Genomic DNA, 21,474 nt, shown 5'->3' with positions numbered 1-21,474 from the left:
AGTGTAAACTGAATTTCACCACATTTATATTATTTATTTAATATCTCACCATCAACCTAATCATTTATGAATACACAAGCCCATAAATACAGTGAATGTTGCTATTAGAATTTTTCTTGTCTATTCTACATAAATGCCTATTAAAAAAGACCTGCTGTAAGTTATCGAAAATAAATGTAAAACAGTTCTGCACAATAATTTCCTTTACGTCTCTTTGCAGATTTCCTCTGAGATGCTTTCAAGAATGTGGAAGCAAAGCACTTTTTATATAAGAAATGTTTTTCCCCCTCTCTCATTTATGACCCAAAGAAAATAAACTCCTTTGCCTTTATAAAGTCTTATATTGCTCATCATGTTGCATCTCATATTCCACAGATCTTTGGGATATAACCTTAATAAAATTTATTTCAGTGTCTGGGAGGTTTTATATTTTTGTTTCTTTTAAAAATCTATCTGCTTGATATCCAAATCTGGCCTAGCTGCTTGCAGCATGCTTAGGGCTGAATCGTTCTATTTTATCTTAGTTGTCCAAGTGTGTAGCATCAAAAAAAAAAAAAAAAACCAAACCTCCTTGCCTTTGAAAAGCTAACAGCTGTTTTCAAGCAAAATAATTTCAAAATCATATTCTTTCCATGGCAAATTTGTGTTAATGAAATAAGGAAAGGAAAGGACTGACAAACCCTCTTGTTTCTCACAAGCCCTCTTGTTTCTTTCTGCAGCCTCAATGTGCATTTTTATTATACTGTTTCTACCCAGAAATCTGAACTTTGTTTCTAGACTTTATGATTACAAAAGTACACTTGAAAATGTAAAGCCAACATATGCTATAGTTGGTAACAGTCGGGCAATCGTTTTAAAATTATTATTTTTAAAGCCATTGTTATGTTTTTCAACACTGCAACACTACTTGCAAACACCCTCATACCAATATTTTTTCCTGGCTCACTCAAGTTTTCACATTGGAGAATAACTGCTTAAGAATAATATCTGTCTTAACAATAAAATTATGGTAATTACACTCAGTACAGAACTTGGGTTACAATATTCAGGATTCAGTTCTGATTAAGTTGCCCTTGATATAATCGATGCACAAAATGTCTCTGAAACATTGCACAGTACATTGGTACCTTAGTTTAAGAACAGCTAAGTTTATGAACAACTTGGATCAAGAACGCTGCAAACCTGGAAGTAGGTGTTTTGGTTTGTGAACTTTGCCTTGGAACATGTCCCGCTTTCTGTTGAGTGTGTTCCATTTTTAAATAGAGTCCCCCACTGATATGGGAAAGCACGCCTTGGTTTAAGAATGCTTTGGTTTAAGAATGGACTTCCGGAACGGATTAAGTTTGTAAACCAAGGTACCACTGTACAAGTTGTTTGTTTGTTTGTTTTTGCTTTGCAAGAAGGATAAAGTCCCGCATGATTGCATCATTTGCAGCATATAAAAATGGTGTTTCAGTAACTGCTCAATCTCCTTTGCATTGATTGGAGATAACATATGGACTTCTTTTGATTTTTAAAGTTCCTAAATGTTCAGGTGCAAAAGACTGCATGTTCCCAGCTTTCCTTTTTAGATCTAATAAGGATGCCACCAATACCATCAGTGTGACAGGTCAGGATATAACAGTTATGTTCAAGTGTGTTTATGCTCCTGCCCCACAACTTTGGAGTACCGCCTTGTGGAGAATACAAGCTCCTGAATTTCTGGTCCTAACTAGATGTGTGCCTAATACGGAGCAACGAGCTACTCATTTTGTGTTATTGGGACCAGAGGAGCCCAATTTAGGAAAAAAAACAAACATACGAGTGCCTGGCACTTATTGAAACACATATTTAAGGTACTTTCACCCTGAACACTTCTTGAAATCTGGTCTGGATTTCGGTGGCTGGATTTAAATTAGTAAATTTAAATCCAGTAAATAAATCCAGTAGTAAATTTAAAATATAGTAGGTGACAAAAGTGTAATATCCATATCCATTGGAAATTAAATGGCTGCTTTTCGTGTTGCACCTTAAGTGTTGATCCTTTTGTTTGTATTCTTTTTGTTTGTTTTATATTGTATTACCTGCCTTGATCTGTTGGGGTGGATTATATATATATATATATATATATATATATATATATATATATATATTTGCTTTCGTAGATTTTCACGGGTACAGGAATGTAGGTTTTGGTGTCTTCGGGTGTCTTCCCGTGTAAGAGTTGGGGTGTCTAGGCGACGTTTTTTTATTTACGTTTTTTAAGTCAGAACACAAACCCAAACTTTGGCTCAGATATGTTGACGACACCTTTGTAATTTGGCCACACGGGAAGGAAAAACTAGATAGCTTCCTCACACATCTCAACAGCCTACACCCCAAAATACAATTCACTATGGAAATAGAAGCCAACAACCAACTTCCCTTCCTTGACGTCCTAATCTACAAAAAACCTGATGGCTCCCTAGGACACACTATCTACCGAAAAAAACACACACCAACCGCTACTTACATGCACAATCACACCACCACCCTGCACAAATAAACTCCGTAGCCAAGACTCTCATCTCCAGAACCAAACGCCTGGCTGACAAAGACCACTTGACAACTGAGTTACAGAATCTCTCAAATGTGTTAATCGCCAACGGATACCAGCAAAACAGGGTTACGAAGCTAATCCAAAAAGAAACACCCCCCAAAAACCAAGACACAGAAGAAAACAATGGCATGGCCCTCCTTCCTTATATCAAGGGCACTACAGATAAAATTAGCAAAATCCTCCTTAAACACAATATCAAAACAGCCTTTTGCACCAACCAAAAAATAGCCAATATCCTCAGAAACCCCAAAGATAAAATCCAGCTAGAAAACCAAGGGGTCTATGAAATACCCTGCAAAGTCTGCCCAGCCACGTACATTGGACAAACAAACAGACGAATAAATGCACGTATCGCAGAACACAAGAATGCCGTCAAAAAAGAAGAAAAAACTTCCTCTCTTTACCAACACATGAAAGAAACAGGACACGAAATTAATTTTGCAGATTCCAAATTGCTCTTTAACATGGAACATCACCACAAGAGAATAATCATGGAAGCCATCGAGATAGAGAAACACCCTCACAACATGAACAAGCGTGACGACACGTCCCGCCTGCCAGACATCTGGAAATTAGCCCTCCCCACAAAAACCGACACCAGAACCAGAGGCACACAGAACGCCATCTCCAATCAACCACACCAGACCCAAACCCAGACCCTCTCCACAGATAAATTACAGACACCATCCAGTAGCCAAACCATAGTGGCACCTCCGGATGCTGCACCCCCCTGCAATCCCTACACAGATCTGGCTGGCACAGGGCACAAAACCACAGCTCGCCCCTATACACGAAGCCAAGCCAGAGCACAACTATTTGCAGTACAGCCATCTTCTCAGAAAAACTCTTCACAAGCTCAAGAGGTCAAGACACGAAAGCTTTAGCAACTAATCCACACCTAATGACCCTCCTAAGTGGTACTCAGAATATCACTCAAGAAATCACTCAAGATATCCCTCAAGTAATTAATGAACAAAAGAAGAAAAGGCACACTAACCTGGGAACTTCCTCTCTGCCCAGAACGTTGGAGGCTATACACCACACCCCCTCAACAGTATTTATAGGAACTCAAACACTGAGATCCTGCTCTGTTCCAGTAACAAGAAGCCGAAAGCACCAGCCTGAAGATGACGAGTGAGACCTCGTCGAAACGTCGCCTAGACACCCCAACTCTTACACGGGAAGACACCCGAAGACACCAAAACCTACATATATATATATATGTAGCTACATATACATATATATATATATATATATGTAGCTCTGTTCCAGTAACAAGAAGCCGAAAGCACCAGCCTGAAGATGACGAGTGAGACCTCGTCGAAACGTCGCCTAGACACCCCAACTCTTACACGGGAAGACACCCGAAGACACCAAAACCTGCATTCCTGTACCCGTGAAAATCTACGAAAGCATATATATATATATATATATATATATATATATATATATATATATATATATATGGGTAAGACAAGCTACTGGTTATATATAGTCATTCTTTTAGCTCAGCACTTCAGATATATATTCTAAAATTCAAGGGCATCACATGGATTCAGCAATACTCCCCAGAGGGCTTTTATTTTCATAAATCTATTAATTGATCGCTACCCATAATCTGTTGTACTTTCCTTGCACCTATATCCTGTGGCCAATATACTATGCATATTTTTCTTTGTATATGCTCCATATGCGATTGAGGTGTTATGGTTCACAGTGTGTTTCTTCCCATGTTTCAGAACACAGTGCATATATTTGCTATCACAGGTTGATAGATTCTCTTTGTAGACCAAACGAAGTAGCGGGGGAGGAAATTGAACATTATTTTTTTTGCAAAATTCTAAAGGTAGCCTTTTGACCTTTTTGTTTTTGAGTGTGACGTGACCAGTGGATTAACCTTCAAAGTGACTTTTTGCATCGCTCAAGGGAAGCCACTAATTCTAAACCGCTGAAAAGTGCCACTGTTTGATCATGCATAATTATTATGTAGTGTTGCTAGATGATTTTATATGTTGAACAGGAAAAAATAGAAAGGCCTCCTGTATTTTTTGGGTCTGGCATGCATTAGCCAAACCCCTTAGGCTCTGCAGTTTCATCAGAAGTTTGCTTAACATTGCATGAGAATCTCCAGTTTCTCTTCCTTGTTTTGTCATATCAGCTATTAAGGATGGTGACATTTGAAAGTGCCTGGACAAAACTGATACATAAAGGTATGCTTACATATCATTAATGAATAAATGGCTAGACAGTGGTGTCCTTCTGGATTTAGCAGGCAAACTAAAGCACAGTGTTGGCAAAACAGAAATAAACAAGAAGTCTCCTAAAAATGTCAGTAAGAGTCCAAAGAGGCATTTGCAAGAAGCAAAGTCCCATAAACCTAGCCTATAACTAAGCTGCTTTGTATTTCATCCATGCTGGTTTGCTCATATCTTATTTATACATGTGGTGCTAATGCCACCAGAGGGTTTCCATTTATTATTAAATATACTTCAACTTCAAAATAAGCTAATTGTGACATTTTGGCACTGTTAAGTCTTAAAAAAAAAAAAAAAGCTTTCCATGCTTAGCCCGTATGACAGCTATCACTTAGGGGACCTTTAATTATTGATGCTCTTAAAATGACACAATCCAAGTTTCAGATGCTGCTGCTAAGGGGGAGCAGGGAGCAGGGCAAGAGACTGAAATAGGTACTGTGCCCCCAAAGCAGCAGCCTTGTGTCGTGGGCTGACCCAGCACCAGTGTATTTTGACCCTTATAAATATGCCTGAAATTCCACTGCAGCAAGAATGACACCATTTGCTGTCAGTACAGTGGTACCTCCGGTTAAGAACTTAATTCATTCCGGAGGTCCATTCTTAACCTGAAACTGTTCTTAACCTGAGGTACCACTTATCTAATGGGGCCTCCCGCTGCCACCACACCGCCGCCATGCAATTTCTGTTCTCATCCTGAAGCAAAGTTCTTAACCTGAGGTACTATTTCTGGGTTAGCGGAGTCTGTAACCTGAAGCGTATGTAACCTGAAGTGTCTGTAACCCGACGTACCACTGTATCATCCCTTTCCATGTCGCAGTTCCCCTTTGGTGCATAGCTTATGCACCACGGACTTGGAAATTGTGTGAAGTCGGTTATCACTCCCTGATATGTTTAGCAATATGTCACAATTTAATACCGGCACCGGGCCAATTGGCAGACCAACTCTGTGTTACAAAGGTGTCTACAAATGTGACACGAAGGCTGGCAACATCAACCCTGCCGTGTGGGAATCCCTTGCAGATGACTGCAGCGCCTGGAGACAGGCAGTCAAGTTGTGTCTCCATAGCAGTGACCAGAGGAGGAGTGGTCACTGGGAGGAGCACAGAGAGAAGAAACGTCCTGGTGCATCTGCAGAAGCACAACCAGATGCCTTCACCTGCCCCAGCTGCAACAAAACATGTCCCCACATCGGTCTCTACAGCCACAGCAGGTGCTGCAACCATCCAACAGCACTCCTCCATTGTCTCCTGAGACAGACAGGTGCCAACAATAAGCTTTTACATTATCATAGTATGCAGCAGGTCTCATCCTATATGCCAGTCCTGTACTTGGGAGCATATCCACTGAATTCAGTAAGATATAATATACATGGGACATAGTGCAAGACATCTTGCTGCTGAAGCAGACTGTAATATCTCCCTCCACCCCTGCTGGGACAAGCACACTAAAATACCTTGCTGCGCTATTGGGACAACATGTCCTGTCTTCATGTCCCACTCCTTGTGCCCTATGCTGCCCTATGCATATTGCCCTGATGAAGAAAATTTAAATAGAAATGCAATGTGTCTCTTCACTGTGGAAGAACTGGGACCAGAGGGCCTGTGTGACTGCTCTGTCTGCACTCCAGGGTTCTAGATGTCAATGGGCCATTTCAAGGCCCCTGTGCTCCCTTTTGGTGGTTCTGTGAAACAGACTTGGGCCGGACAGCGCTTGAAGCAGAAGACTGCCCTCTGACAGGCTTAGGGCCCTCGTATCTATAGGACCGCCTCCCCTGGTATGCCCTGCAGAGGACCTTAAGGTCCATGAATAACCATAGTTTAGAGCTCCTGGGCCTTAAGGAAGTCAGACTATCCTCCACCAGGGCCAGGGCCTTCTCAGTGATGGCTCCAACCTGGTGGAATGCTCTGTCCCATGAGACTAGGGCCCTTCAGGATTTAACCTCCTTCCGTTGGGCCTGTACGACAAAGCTATTCCGCCTGGTCTTTAATTTGAATTCAGTGTGATCTTTTATTTTCCTTCTCTTCCCTCCCCCTCCCCTTTTATGAAGATTATCTGCTCTGAGACTCCACAGCTATATCTCCCCTGCCTCCTCGCTGGTCCAAGTAGGACCAGCTAGCCCTGGTGACTATCTAATGCTTACTAAATGGATTTTCCCCAAATTGATTTCTGAACTTTGAATTTTATTGTTATTCATGTTTTTAAACTGTATTTTATGCTGCTTCTACAATTAAGTGTTTTAAATTTGTTGTTAGCCACCCTGAGCCCAGTTTTCTGAACCAGGAACAGCAGGGTGTAAATAAAAAATTATCCTCCTCCTCCTCCTCCTCCTCCTCCTCCTCCTCCTTCTTCTTCTATATCACCCATTTCACCTCCACAAGGCTCTTTCAGGCGCAGTTGGGCACACTGCATTTTTGGTAATCTTTCAGCCTGTGACTACATTCAGATACTTCCCAAATGGAGAGGAAAGTGTCAGCAAAAAATAGCTGAATAAACTTCAGTAGTAGCTTGAAATGAGACTGGGAGGGCTCAAGGTTCTGACATACTGCAGTCCTGCTACAGTACTTCAGAGAGATATGAAAAAAGATACAATATATTAAGGCTGTGTGCTAGATTTATATTGTTTGAAGAAATTTCATAACTTGACATGTCTAGTAATCAAAGTATGGGCGCAATAAGAAGCTATAATTAGAAAGAGAAGTAGTAAAGCACATAATCTGATTCTGTTGCTGAAACCTCTACTTAATTGAATCCGTAGTTAATTTTCTGAAGATGTTTTAGTTTAGGAAATATCCTGAACTTTTAAGTTAAATGTGATACATTTCATAGTCTTGATATGGTAATGTGTAATTTATTTGGACAGTGATTACTCAGGGCTAGACTAAGTATATTTTAGGTTATGCTAGCTTAAAAAAAATACAGTATAGGCAAAGTAAAATGAAAGTTAAAAGTTAAAAAATGAAACCATTCACATAGTAAACAATTTTAATTTTTATTATCTCGGTCTAGAAATAGCATATAGGCAACCAGCATTATCATGCAGAAACAAAAATTCATCGTTTTTAGAGAAATGCTCAGAAAAATAAACATTTGTGTAGTATAATTAAGGAGTGGAAATACACTTAGTTTTGGTATATCATCATCATGCAGGCTGCAGTCCTATGAGCCTTTAATTGGTACTGAGCCCCACTGAACTCAGTGGGACTTGCTTCTGCGCACACAAATGTTCAGTTACTTAGCTTTCCTGAACTCATGCGCATTTATTTTATTTTGTCTTGCTCCATTTCCGTATGTAATATATTATTGAAAATACTGACATAGCTCAAATTTATTTATCTAAACTGTTAAGTGCCCCTTGAATATTTATATGCTCATTTCACTTCCTGCAAAAGATGGAAGAAACTAACAAGGGAGAAGGAAAGGCTTTGGTGCCGTTTCACAGGAACAACATACCTCTAACACTCCCAGATTGGAATTAGTGCTCTTTGTCAGATCCTAAGAGCAGGCAGATCTTTCCTGGGCTAAATTAGGGTGTGTCGCAGCTTCATCTCACCTTGTTCATAGAGGTCTTTTTCTCTCTCAAGTAGCTATTGCTGATAATATACATTGTAGGATTGCCATATTTCAGAAAGTGAAAATCTGGACACAAAAGTTTCCCCCCAGAAATCGTCAAAACCGCTACTTCCAATAAGGGGTTGCCATATGTCCAGATTTTCCCGGAGGATTACTATATTTTAATGTTTTGTTGGAAGCCGCCCAGAGTGTCTGGGGAAACCCAGCCAGATGGGCGGGGTATAAATAATAAATTGATGTTGTTGTTGTTGTTGTTACAATGTATTAGGATTGCCATACCCGGGATTCGGCCATCAGGGACAGTGTCCAGGCAGAAATTGCTGGCTTCATCCAAGGATCACAGGGTGGTTTACAATACATACCACAGTAACAAAGAATACCCCACCCCTCCACCCCCAGTTTAAAAGACCATAAATTGTTTATTGCTTATTGCTTATTGTCCAGCAATTTCTGCCTGGACACTGTCCCTGATGGCCGAATCCTGAGTATGTCTGGGAACATCTGGACAAATGGCAACCCTAATACATAGTAACAACAACAACAACAACAACAACAACAACAACAACAACAACAACAACAACAATTTATTATTTATACCCCGCCCATCTGGCTGGGCTTCCCCAGCCACTCTGGGCAGCATCCAACAATATATTAAAATACAGTAATCCTTCGGTTAACTCTTTTTCGAAACCTATTTCTGTTACGATCTGCATGCGGATTGGTGAGTGAGATTCATCTTCTGCAGGTGAAGGTACTGCATGCTTTTCTTCCTTGCAAAGCAGCTGTTGTCCAGTACCAGGAGAAGCAATGTTTGACACAGCAGTGACCATCAACACAACTTGCTATGTCTCAAGATACCTGTTGCTATTACATACATGGTTTCACTTCATTGAGTCTTCACTGGTCTGCTGTGAAAAGACCGGAGCTCTCCCTGGGAAGAAAAAGCTGCTTCTGCAGAGTCTGCTAGTGATTTTGAGCTGCTCAGTTGCAACACAGTGCTTAATTCCAAACACTTAAATCCTACAGAGCTCACATGAACATAGCTGTGGTATGTTCTTTCTTTATTATCCAGACTGAAGCGCTTTGCAGAACAGCAATGGCAGAGAGGCAGGTCCATGGGAACACAAAGCTGTGCTCTCTTAGACATCAGACTGTTAGCTTCTATTGTTGGCAAGCTAAGGAGGCATTTTTTGCCCTTCCTGGGCATTTCTCCATGTCCTCTAGCATCTTGGTCTGCTGGTATGTGTCCTTGAACTGTGCATGCGTCTTGCTTGTCTGGCTAGAAGTGTATGTGCATGCATAAAAACCTCATATTTTTGCATGGCTTCAATGAAGCCTGTTTTACAAAGGTAAGAGTCACATGCTTCACCCATTGCCTCTTCCATTGTCTTTCGAGTCAGAGGGATGCCAACAATACCCCACCTGTGGAATGCTCTCTCCAGGGAAGCTTGCCTGGAATGTTTGTTACATATCTTCAGGTGCCAGGCAAAAAACATTCCTTTTCTCTCAGGCCTTTTGCTATTTAAGCAACTTATGGTCTTTTAAACTGGGGGCGGCGGGGTGGGGTATTCTTTGTTACTATGGTATGTATTGTAAACCGCCCTGTGATCCTTGGATGAAGGGCAATATAGAAATTAAATAAATAAAAATATGAAAAAATACAGTTGTACCTTGGAAGTCGAACGGAATCCATTCCAGAAGTCCGTTCGACTTCCAAAACATTCGGAAGCCAAAGCACGGTTTCTGATTGGCTGCAGGAAGCTCCTGCAGCCAATCGGAAGCCGCCTTGGACATTTGGCTTCCAAAAATAGTTCACAGACTGGAGCAGTCACTTCTGAGTCTGGGGCATTTGGGAACGAAAACGTTTGGGAACTAAGCTGTTCCAAAACCGAGGTACGACTGTAGTATGTTGCAGGGTTGTAAGAATTACTGACAATACAAGCAAAATGCTTCTTGACATTATAGTTCTATATTGGTGTGAAATATTACTACTATTATCATTGCAGAAAATCTATTAGAATGCTGTCTAAAGTTGTTGTATCCCCGCTTTTGGAAGCCTTGAGGGACACTGGAGTCCCCTTTTGCCACCAGCCCATTTCCAAGAGTTCAGTAATATTGAACCATGAGTTATGTATGGCAATGTAGAAGATGCATTTTGTGCCTCCTTGAAACTCCACAGCTGATCAATAGGAAGAAACTGCTAGCTTTTAGTCTTGGCAAGGTGTTCCTTTAAAAATGTTGAAGGATTGTGTTGTGCCAACCACAATGTGTGTGGGCACGGAATTCCTCCCCTCATTTATTTTATTTAAAGCATTTTAAATCCACTCTTCAGCCAAAAAAAGCAACCTAGGGCAACTTATAAATGTCAATGATAAGACAGCCCCTGCCTTCAGGCTTTCTATCTAAAAGATAAAACATAAGGGCTTGGGAAGGAGGAGGGAATATTTGTAAACTGTCCTGGGATCCTGGGGGATGAAGACAGCAGCAGCAGCAAAATAATAATAATAAAATAGTTTTTCTCTATATTTCAAAACAATAGGCTACCTGCTTATGGCTAATGCGCAATACATCAGTAGTCAGTGAAGATACCATTACCCAGAGTCGGGAAAAGCAGAGTGTGAAGAAGCTTTTAACGTTTTAATTATTATTTTTTCACTGCACTCTGCTTTTTATTCCTACCAGAACAAGAGCTTTGTAAAGTCCCAAAGCTTGTATTCTATTTCTTCCGTGGCCAGTGGATCCATAATGCATATTACTCTACCTACTTTAAGCCTGGATGCCTTTCAAGAGCAAATTTCAAACAGATAATCAGCTTCATTTTCAAGCATCTTTACAACCCCAACTCAGACAGATGTGCAGTTCAGTAAGAGAGCTAATTTGCTGAATCGATATATAGACCACTAGCTTCTTTTTATCTAAGCTATATCAGAGAAGTGCATCTTTGAGGAAAATTTTAAACAGTGACACTTTCTTTGTGCTGTGGCTTTAGGCCTGTGATCCATATCTGGAGTAACCTCATGTCCATTATGGAAACTGAGAACGCAAGTGAAGGTAGAGATGGATGAATGGAATAGGACAGCTGCAAGTCTGGTCCTTATTTATTCATTTAATAGACTTCTTAAAATTCCATTTTAGACAAAAATGTCTCTCAGATTGGTATGCACCTATATGATATAAGAATTTCTTCACATCACATGCAGAAGTAATGGGAGTGTGAAAAGCGAGCAACTTGGATCCTTACAAACTCCTAAAAGATTTGTTGTATGCAATACTTCATAAGCCTTCTAATTGTATAATAGAGAAACTGATGGAAATGGCACACTGCCTCCCCCCCCCCCCAAGGTGGACTGTAGAAGAAGTTTTATTTTTACTTCATTTAAATGTACGTATCACGACTTTCTGACCTCTACATGGTACCAACAATCATAGCTAATGCAATCAGTTGCCAAAACCGACAATGGAGAAAAGGGAGCAGGAGAAAAACAGACAAACCTTGAATTGACTACATCTTGTGGTTAATGTGGAAAGAGCTTGACCACAAGTTCTGGTTCATATGGGACACTAAGCCAAGTCTTCACATAGCTCTGTGTGGCACAGCAGTAACAGGGCCCAAAGGAGCAAAGCAATGATGTGCTCCTCTTCAGAAGCCCATGGATTGAACAGTCTAATTAAGTCACAGTCTTGTGCAAACCAGGCCATTATTGCTTAGGATATAGATACACCCAAACAGTTTTAACCTGACATCTTAATGCTGGTTTGACATCAACTGATAGGAAGTGCCTACAGAGGGTGGTGAATACAGCACAAGATACAGTGGTGCCTCGCAAGACGAAATTAATTCGTTCCGTGAGTTTTTTCGTCTAGCGAATTTTTCGTCTTGCGAAGCACGGTGTCAGAAAAGTTTTGGAAAAGCTTCAAAAATCGCCAAAAACCTCAAAAAAGGCTACCACACCGTGTTCTATGAGTTGCTCCTCGAAGTCAAGTCGCAACTGTATTAAGGGTGTTAAGAAAAAGGAAACAAACTTGCAAAAAACGCAATACGTTTTCGTCTTGCGAAGCAAGCCCATAGGGAAATTTGTCTTGCGAAGCAGCTCAAAAACCGCAAAACCGCAAAACGAGGCATTTGTCTTGCGGGGCACCACTGTATTGTGGGCTGTCCCGTGAATCCTCTGGATGACATCGCAGAAGAACGTTGCCTCAGGAGAGTGAGGAAAATTCTCAGGGATGATTCACACCCTGGCCGGCACTTTCTTGATCTCCTGCCCTTGGGCAGAAGATATAAAAGCATGATTAGTCGCACCAACAGGGTAAAGAACAGCTTCTATCCGTGGGCTGTTAGGCTGCTGAATGAAAAGATAACAACAGGGCAACTGACTTTTGGATTTGGCGGGTGTGCGTCAGTAAACGAGGGGAATTAAGACTAAAAGAGCTGAGTGAGGGATTCTTGTGTAATCTCACTGTATACAAGTTGTACAAGTGACAATAAAAAGTATTTCAATTTCAATCAATCTTAAGGCTAGCAAAGAAAGAGCTATGCAAGACTCCTGGGCACCACCACTAAGGCAAAACTTCATCACCCACCCCCGCTGTACCTCACTTGTTGGTAGCACACAGAGCCTCTGCTGAAGACTTGAGAGTGCAAATTAGTTTATATGGAGGTAGATGGACCTTTCAATATCCTAGCCTTAAACCATTTAGGACCATGCAGTTAAAAAAACAAAAACCCAGCATTTTGAATTGGGCTTGGAAACAAGCAAAAGCTATGTTATTTCTTCCGAGCTCTGGCGGTTCGAAATTTCTTGTTCACAGATTGGAATGACTTACTAACTGGACACCTTTTTGTGGCAATAGCTGTTTTCTGTTCTAAGAATACTCATGGTCCAGCCAGATGAGATATCCCAAAGCGATCAGATGTCCTGAAGTTCCTTTAAAAAATTGAAATCAATCTACCCCGACTTTTAGGACAAGCCCTGACAAGCTTGCTTATAATAAAAATTGCATATGTAGGTGTAAGATTGCAGTATACGTGTGATTTGACAGACGTAAGAGAACTCTAGGCTAAACAGGCACGGTAGAATCAAGAGTGGTGACAGGGACAATAAAATGTGGACAATGTGAACATCTTTGTGATGAAAGAAGAAAAACCATCAGATCTGGGATGTGTGTGGCAAGATTTCAAATGAGATAGCCTAGATATATGGAAGAAAGGAAAGGAAGAGTGTCCTTTTCAATGTTATGCCTGAAATATGCGAAATAGAAGACCCACTGGAATCAGTGGGCAGGTTGATGGATTTTAATGGGTCAACTCTGAGTATAACTGACCCAGAAAATAGAAAGAAGCTGTGACCAGTGATGAGGTGTGGAATTTCACTCTTATTGTGGACACACGGGATGAATATAATGCAAACATTTGGACAACTGGAATTAGTGCAACTCTAGTCACATCTAAAATTAACTTGTTTCAAGTGACCTTCCTAGTTTCTTAACTGTGTGTGAAATTGGGAGTCATTCCCCCAACTTCATCCCATCCCTGTTCCTACTTCATTTTGCTTATGCTTTGATTGACCCCTAATACATGTCTTCCACCTCTTTCTAAATGGCGTATTTATGCAACACTTCCTTTTACTTCCCTTTATTATACTGTATAAATCTGCATAGCTACTGATAGTTTAATCCTTGCATCTATTTTTCAAATATTATTAGCATTTCTAGGACCCATGTACCTATGGGACCGCCTCTCCTGGTATGCCCCGCGGAGGACCTTAAGGTCCACAAATGACAAAACTTTGGAGGTCCCAACTAGGATTGGTCTCAAATAATTATTATTATTATTAAAAATCCATCTTTTGAGCACACAGTTCCCCCCCCATCTTCATTGGATTCATATCTGTGCCTTGCAACTAAACTGAAACCAAACATATTTTCTCCCCCTTCTTACTACTTTATATACTGCTAGCTTCTAGTGGGGTGTGCAAGTACACTATTTTCCTTGGTTATGCAATTGGTTTTTTGTATGGAGTTTATTCTATGAATTTTCAAAATTTCTGGATCTCCCTTTTCTCTAATATAGGCCTTGCTGGAAACAGTTTTGTCCCTCGTGGGTTTTTTTTCTTTCCCGTTTTGGACTTATATTCATATATTTCCCCCTTTTTAAATTCCTGCTATTTTGTTCTAACATTCTCTGAACATGGACATGCCACCCACTTGTGTCCTCAGGCCGAGCCATGGTTTAGCTTAAGGCTTATCCACACTTCCCTTTCCTCTGTGCTTCCAGGACACCGTCCACACTTTAAAGCTCTGTGTCCAAGTGCTCTTTCTTTCCTTTTTGCACCAGAGCCCTTTGAAGCTGAAGCTGAGCAAACAGCAATCCACAGAAAAGCCCGACTTGCCATTTACAGCCTGGAAAGAGTGGTGAAGAAGATAAGTGTGGATAAGACCTTAGTGTGGTGTGCTAACCAAAACAAATCTACAGCAGTTTGGAACAAGGAACAACAGTTCTTCAGAGTCCCTATTTTCCAGGGACCGTCCAGGATTTACAGAAGCCATCCTGGTTTCTGATTTGATCCTGGAATGCCCTGCTTTTCCTAAGGATGTCCCTATTTTTGTTAGAGAAATTTTGGAGGGTATGGAGTTATGCAAACCCTGAGCTATCTGAAAGCAGCCTTCTGTTGGGAAGCTTTTTAATGTTTAATGTTTTGTTATGTTTACATACACACACACACACACACACACACACACACACACACAGTGGTACCTCAGGTTACAGATGCTTCAGGTTACAGACTCCGCTAACCCAGAAATAGTACCTCAGGTTAAGAACTTTGCTTCAGGATAAGAACAGAAATCGCACAGTGGCGGCATGGCAGCAGCAGGAGGCCCCATTAGCTAAAGTGGTGCTTCAGGTTAAGAACAGTTTCAGGTTAAGAACGGACCTCCAGAACGAATTAAGTTCTTAACCCGAGGTACCACTCTCTTTCTCTTTCTCTTTCTCTTTCTCTTTCTCTTTCTCTTTCTCTCTCCCTCTCTCTCTCTCTCTCTCTCTGTGTGTGTGTGTGTGTGTATGTGTGTGTGAAGCTGCACAGATGGGCTGAGGCAACCAGTCAGAAGGGCGGGTATAAATAAAATCATCGTTGTTGTCATCATCGTTGTCGTCACCATCACCACCACAGTGGAACAGGATGTCCCTATTTTCATCGGAGAAATGTTGGAGGGTATGGTTTTAACTCCTGTCTGTAAACGAACAGCTGCCTTCCAGTTGATTCAGTCAATTTCCTCCTCTCTCTCATTTTCATAATATTAGGGTTACAGATTGTTTTCTAAAGTCATACTCCGACAGGGCGGCCATGTTTATCCTTTTTCTTCCCCTCTGGGCTTTTTATTTTTTTTTATAAGCTAAGTACTATTTTACTGCATACTCAGGGGGTCTTCTGAATATTTAGGAGACTCCTACCTTGTCTACAGGTGATGTCATTTCATTGTCAAACTGCTGCAATGCCCCCCCCCGCCCCCCCCAGTCTAAGATAGAAGAAAACTAGTATGGTAGATGACACACAAAACCATATAAGTATAAAATGAAAAAAGCTGGTAGAGTGTATCACAATAAGATGGAGAAAAGAGGTCAAACAAAAAGAAATGAAATAAACTGACATTGATGCTACCAAGGGGGAAAGAAAGGACAGGAGGGAGAGTTTGTGTCACTTAAGTCGCTTAGACTGAGTGAAACTGGTTGAACCTGACAGATAAGCAGCCTAAGGTGATTCTAATGACCTACCCCCACAGACCACCAGCCTGTCTCTGTTGCCATAGTAACACGAAGCAACTTTCTGATAATATACAAGATGGGATTTTAAAAGCAAATTGGTGCGACGGGAACTGTGCCATTATGTGCACGGATCAAAGCAGGCATAGAACCTTTATAGCATAGCAGAAAATCTGTGCAACAAGTATGGATCTTTCCTGATTAAATAGGTAAGCAAGGCAAAATGCTTTGTTACATTTGCTCTCTCTCTCTATGAAAATAATAGTTTTCTTTTTAATGTTGCTTGGAAAAACACACCTCATTCCTGAAGAGATACTTTGAAGAGATATTTCCATTATAAGAGGAAGGGATACTCCCATTTCTAAGGGAAGTGTTTGGTACTGGTATATATTTCCTTGCGTAAGGAAATATAAAAAATAAAATAATTGTCTGCATGTCCCTGCTGTACATTTCTCAAGCCTTCTCCAAGGTGCTTAAGGTGATATTAATAGCTTTTCCTCTATCTCCTCTTCGCAACAACTTTGTCCGACTGACGGACAGGGACCAGCTCCAATGTGCTTTTATAGTAAAGTAGAAATCTGAACCCAGATCTCCCCAATTCATGTGTCATGTTCCATCCACTAGTACTGTTGGTTTTCTGGATTTTTAAAAATCTATTTGGCTAATGTTTAGCATGTTTATTAGATTTAACTTTAGTAACACCTGCTCCCTGCACTCACTCAAAAGTATGACATTTCAATTTCAAAAGTGGTGGGTGGATGTATTATCGTTTCACAGAGGGAGAAATTCCTTGCTACCTCCTTGAAATAGGGGACTATAATCGTAAGCTATGAATCATCCATGCTGTCGCAGCAGCCTTTGGAGATCTTATGCGTCAACACTGAAAGAAAGGGTAATCTTGACCTTTTCCCCATAAATGTTTTAAATAAGTTGTATTTCTTTCATTAAAGCTGCTAGGTCAGTCGTGCCACCTGTGCTTGTGCCCAGAAGACGATTAAAATCTATGGCAAATGTTAAGAGTACTAGCATCATGTGCTTCTAGCCTCCTGAAATGGGCTCCCAAATACTTTTTAATTGACACTGCATATAAGGTTTATTTTAGTGAGGCTGCAATCTTAAGCCCACATATCTAGGAATAACCCCCCACTCAATTTAATAGGATTTACTTTCAAGTAGAGATGGCTGTATCCATCAGTTTCCGTTTTCTTAGTTTTTAAAACAGAGATTTGAAGCAGGGAGATGGAAATATTCAGGAGAAAAAAATATTTCTCCTCAGGACTTTTTAAAAATATCGCCAAGAAAAGAATTGGCAAGCGGCTAAAAAAAATCCTCCTATGAAATACTTTGGGTGATACCTGGTTAAATTATATTCAGAGTGAACTCACTGAAATCGATGAGCTTAAGGCCATTGGTTTTGATGGCTCTACTCTTGAGTATGACTTAAGTTAGGCCTCACACTTTATCTTTTAGTCAGAGTGAAATGCTTTTCAGTATTTTTCACTGTAGAAAATAATAATTGTGGTGTGTGCCACACAGAAATCCAAAATGCATTTTTGCAGCGGGTGAGTGTTGCCATTCTTCAAGAAAACATACAAGAGTTTAGTTGCCTTTGAATTGCTGCTTCCTTCTTCTGGTGACCTTTATCTAGCTTGGAGATCTAGAAGCAAGTATCCTGTTTTGGTTGTCCTTTCGACCTCACCTCTATTTTGTACTCAAGCTTTTCACTTTCTTAAGGAACTGTGACACAAACATCCGCTAAAGGTTGGGAAGCAAGCAGTTTATTGTTAGGAGGAAGTGGGAAAGGGGGCAGGAACTGCAAGCGGTCTGGAGGTTTGGAGGTACCAAAACCTCGAGGAAAACCAAGCTCTAACCAAGACTTACAGAAGGAAGTGGCCTACAGTTGTATATACAGGTAGCACGCAACTTACGCACATTTAACTTACACACATTCAGCTTTACACACTTGGCAATTAATAAAAATAAAAAAGTGGGAAAGGAGGGTGAATGCCCAGGAAAAAATACTTTGGCAATCCCACCCACCATTGAACCTAATGTGTTTTGACTATACACAATTTTGGCTTTATGTGCTATCCTTAGAACCTAACCCCAGCATAAGCTGAGAATCGCCTCTATTCACAATTTTGATTGTATGAAACAAGATGTTAGTGGTTTTAAGTTTTATAAATATACCAAACAGTAAAATTCTCCTTTTTAACTAAGCTATAAATGATGCATGTTGTGTAGTTAAGGTAGTAAAACAATCTGTTGAATTTGTTTCTTTTTTAAAACAGTAAGTACCGTACATATTTTAGTTTCTCTCAGCATGTTAAGTTATTTCTGGGGTGTGGGTGGGGTTTTTGTGAGGAAGCAAATTAAGGGGGAAATTTTCTCTTCCTACAACTTCAAACATTTCCAGAAATCTTACATACCTGAGCAGATGTATACAGGACAAGGAAGAGGTTGTTAAGTTTTTCAATGCGAAACCATTTAAAACCTTAAAGGTGACAAGTGCCACTTTAAATTGAGCCCAGAACAAACTGGCAGCCAGTGAAGTTGATATAAAACACCCAATGCTGCATTTCTTTTTCTTTTTCTTTAATCAGTAAGCCACCTTAAATCCCATCAGGGAAAAAGGTACGGTGTATAAATAAATATATAATAATGATTTTGAACCTGTTGTCATTTTCAAATGCTCTTTGAAGACAGCTCTTCTGAAAGCTAATTCTTATTTCTAACCTAACTGAAGCTCGGCATAAGTAGAATAACCTCTCAGAAACCACTTTCTATAAATAATAATAATAATAATAATAATAATAATAATAATAATATTCAGATGTCTTCTAAAAGTCGGATAGTTGTTTATTTCCTTGACATCTGATGGGAGGGCGTTTCACAGGGTAGGTGCCACTACCGAGAAGGCCCTCTTCCTGGTTCCCTGTAACCTTGCTTCTCACAGTTAGGGAACTGCCAGAAGGCCCTCGGTATCTGGACCTCAGTATCTGGGCTGAATGGTGGGGGTGGAGACGCTCCTTCAGGTATACTGGGCCAAGGCTGTCAAGACCCACATATCAGCTTGCTGCTTTCCATGTTGCCTAATGAAGAACTTCATGAGGAAAATCATGAAAGTCTTATTTCTGATAAGACAAAGATGTCGAGGAACAGGAAATGGGAAAAGCCTGCAAACCCTGTTCTCCCACCTACATATGATGCTTTGGCTTTGCAAGCATTTTTTTTTTTAAAAAAAAGATCATTCTAAAGACTGGAAGCACTTGTGAATGAGGTCTGTGTACCATTCAGTCAACATGAAATTTGCACATCTTGATGCAGTTCAGGGGTGATATCTAATTATTTAGCTTGTTTCTGTAGTGAATAGGGCTGACAGTGTCTTTCCTACCATTGCCCCTATGCCTTTAACTACCACACAACAAGCAGAAATCTAGTAAGTGAAGCTTCTCCCATACCTGCATCTCCGTGTTTGAAAAAGCTTCACCTGCTAAATTTCTGCTTGTTAAGCAGCTGTTAAAAGCATAGGGACTCTGCCAAAGTTAAACAAATGCTAATACTTCTAATAACTTAAATGCCTTTGAAATTTGTAACTGAAATAGTTGTGTGAGCTAAATAACCACATTTTGAAGTCATTAATGTTATAGTGTGTTAATCAGATTAAATGCAAGTATATCAGTTCAAGTGATTCACAGATGACAGCATGAATACGCTCAGTATTTGATCAGGAAATTAGCTACAAGTCAGGTTCAATTACTGCTTTATCCCTCATATATTTTTTGTGACAGCTCAAGTTTATTGTTCATCTTGTTGGGTCCCCCATATTGTCACAAAGTGTTTAAAACTAATGTCAGTACAAAGCTATGTGGATGACATTATGATGTCAAAATCTGACATGAACATGATATTGGAGCATGTCTCTGGGGACAACATTAGGATGTGGGATAAGATAAAATAATATCACTACCATGCTGTTTTCCCATTCAGTTGTTACAGAAATGTGCAATGAACAAGAGCCATTTCCTAAGATAAGTTAACCATTGGATAAAAACACCAATGTAAACCTTGACCTTGTTCCATTGTTTCTGTCTAGAAAACAAGCAACACAGCACTTGCCCACAGTGTGTTGTTGTTATTATGGTGCTAATTACTGGTGCTGAAGCATCAGGAATTATCTGGATCTTCTCTGAGATTTGCATAAAGTGCATCCTTCCAAGGGGAACCAGCTGCATGCAGCAGGGCCTGGAATTTTACCCCTTAGCTATTATGGGAATAGAATTGTTTCTTCAGACAGTTTTACTTGCGCCTGTACTCAGAGTGATTCCATTTTAAAAATGGTTGCTCGGCACTTCCATTCCGGATAGCAAGTAATTTAGGTAGAAGACAGGCCCTTCATTGTGTTTACAATAAAGGTAAAGGGACCCAGTGGCGTAGCGTGGGTTGTCAGCACCCGGGGCAAGGCAAGTAATTTGCGCCCCCTAACCCGTGGATTTGCGCCCCCTAACCCTAACCCCCAGATGTTGCGCCCGGTGCGGCCGGCCCCCCCTGCACCCCCCACGCTACGCCACTGCCCTGACCATTAGGCTGACTCTGGGGTTGCGACGCTCATCTCACTTTATTGGCCGAGGGAGCCGGCGTACAGCTTCCGGGTGATGTGGCCAGCATGACTACGCCACTTCTGGTGAACCAGAGCAGCACACGGAAACGCCGTATTTATCTACTTGCGCTCTGACATGGTTTCAAACTGCTAGGTTGGCAGGAGCAGGGACTGAGCAACGGGAGCTCACCCCATCACGGGGATTCGAACCGCCGACCTTCTGATCGGCAAGTCCTAGGCTCTGTGGTTTAACCCACAGTGCCACCCGCATCCTGTGTTTACAGTACACGGCATCAAGTTCAATAGGCCAAGTATGGACACAGAGATGCAGGTGACCCTATGTGGGTCTTGCAGCTACTTCCTGCTAGCCTTGAAAATGTGGTGGAATGTAGATTGGCTGATGCAATGAAATCACCCATCTTCATTTGTGCATTTTTGGCTAACATGGTAAATAACATATAGGTGCTCCCAAAGCAAAAAAAAGTGCTTCCTTTATAGTTAAGTTCTTCAATTCTGCAAGGTAGCTTTTTCCTTTTGCTTACTGTGGCCTGGTGCTTAACCAGGCCAAGCGAGGGGAGAGGGTGAGAGTTGAATTAGATAGTGATGTCCCTTTGTCAGTTTACGGCTGACTTTGGGTTGATACCAACATAACTGCTGCATGTAGTTTCAAACAAGCATCACACTTGCTATAGATGTGTGCTAACCGTTAACC

The 21,474-nt window shown here is 40.8% G+C and overlaps 2 protein-coding genes across 7 annotated transcripts in view; one reads left to right on the top strand and one right to left on the bottom strand.

The window, feature by feature from the left end:
- Positions 1–21,474, bottom strand: part of GUCY1A2 (guanylate cyclase 1 soluble subunit alpha 2) — a 503,968-nt gene that overhangs the window by 22,475 nt on the left and 460,019 nt on the right. The window lies entirely within an intron of this gene.
- The window catches only part of GRIA4 (glutamate ionotropic receptor AMPA type subunit 4), a 229,393-nt gene that overhangs the window by 65,041 nt on the left and 142,878 nt on the right, over positions 1–21,474 (top strand). The window lies entirely within an intron of this gene.

The sequence above is a fragment of the Podarcis bocagei genome (assembly GCF_964188305.1).
Source record: "Podarcis bocagei genome assembly, chromosome: 6".
NCBI lineage: Eukaryota > Metazoa > Chordata > Lepidosauria > Squamata > Lacertidae > Podarcis > Podarcis bocagei.
The sequence above is the reverse complement of the archived record's forward strand: the minus strand, read 5'-3'. Positions and strand labels throughout refer to the sequence as shown.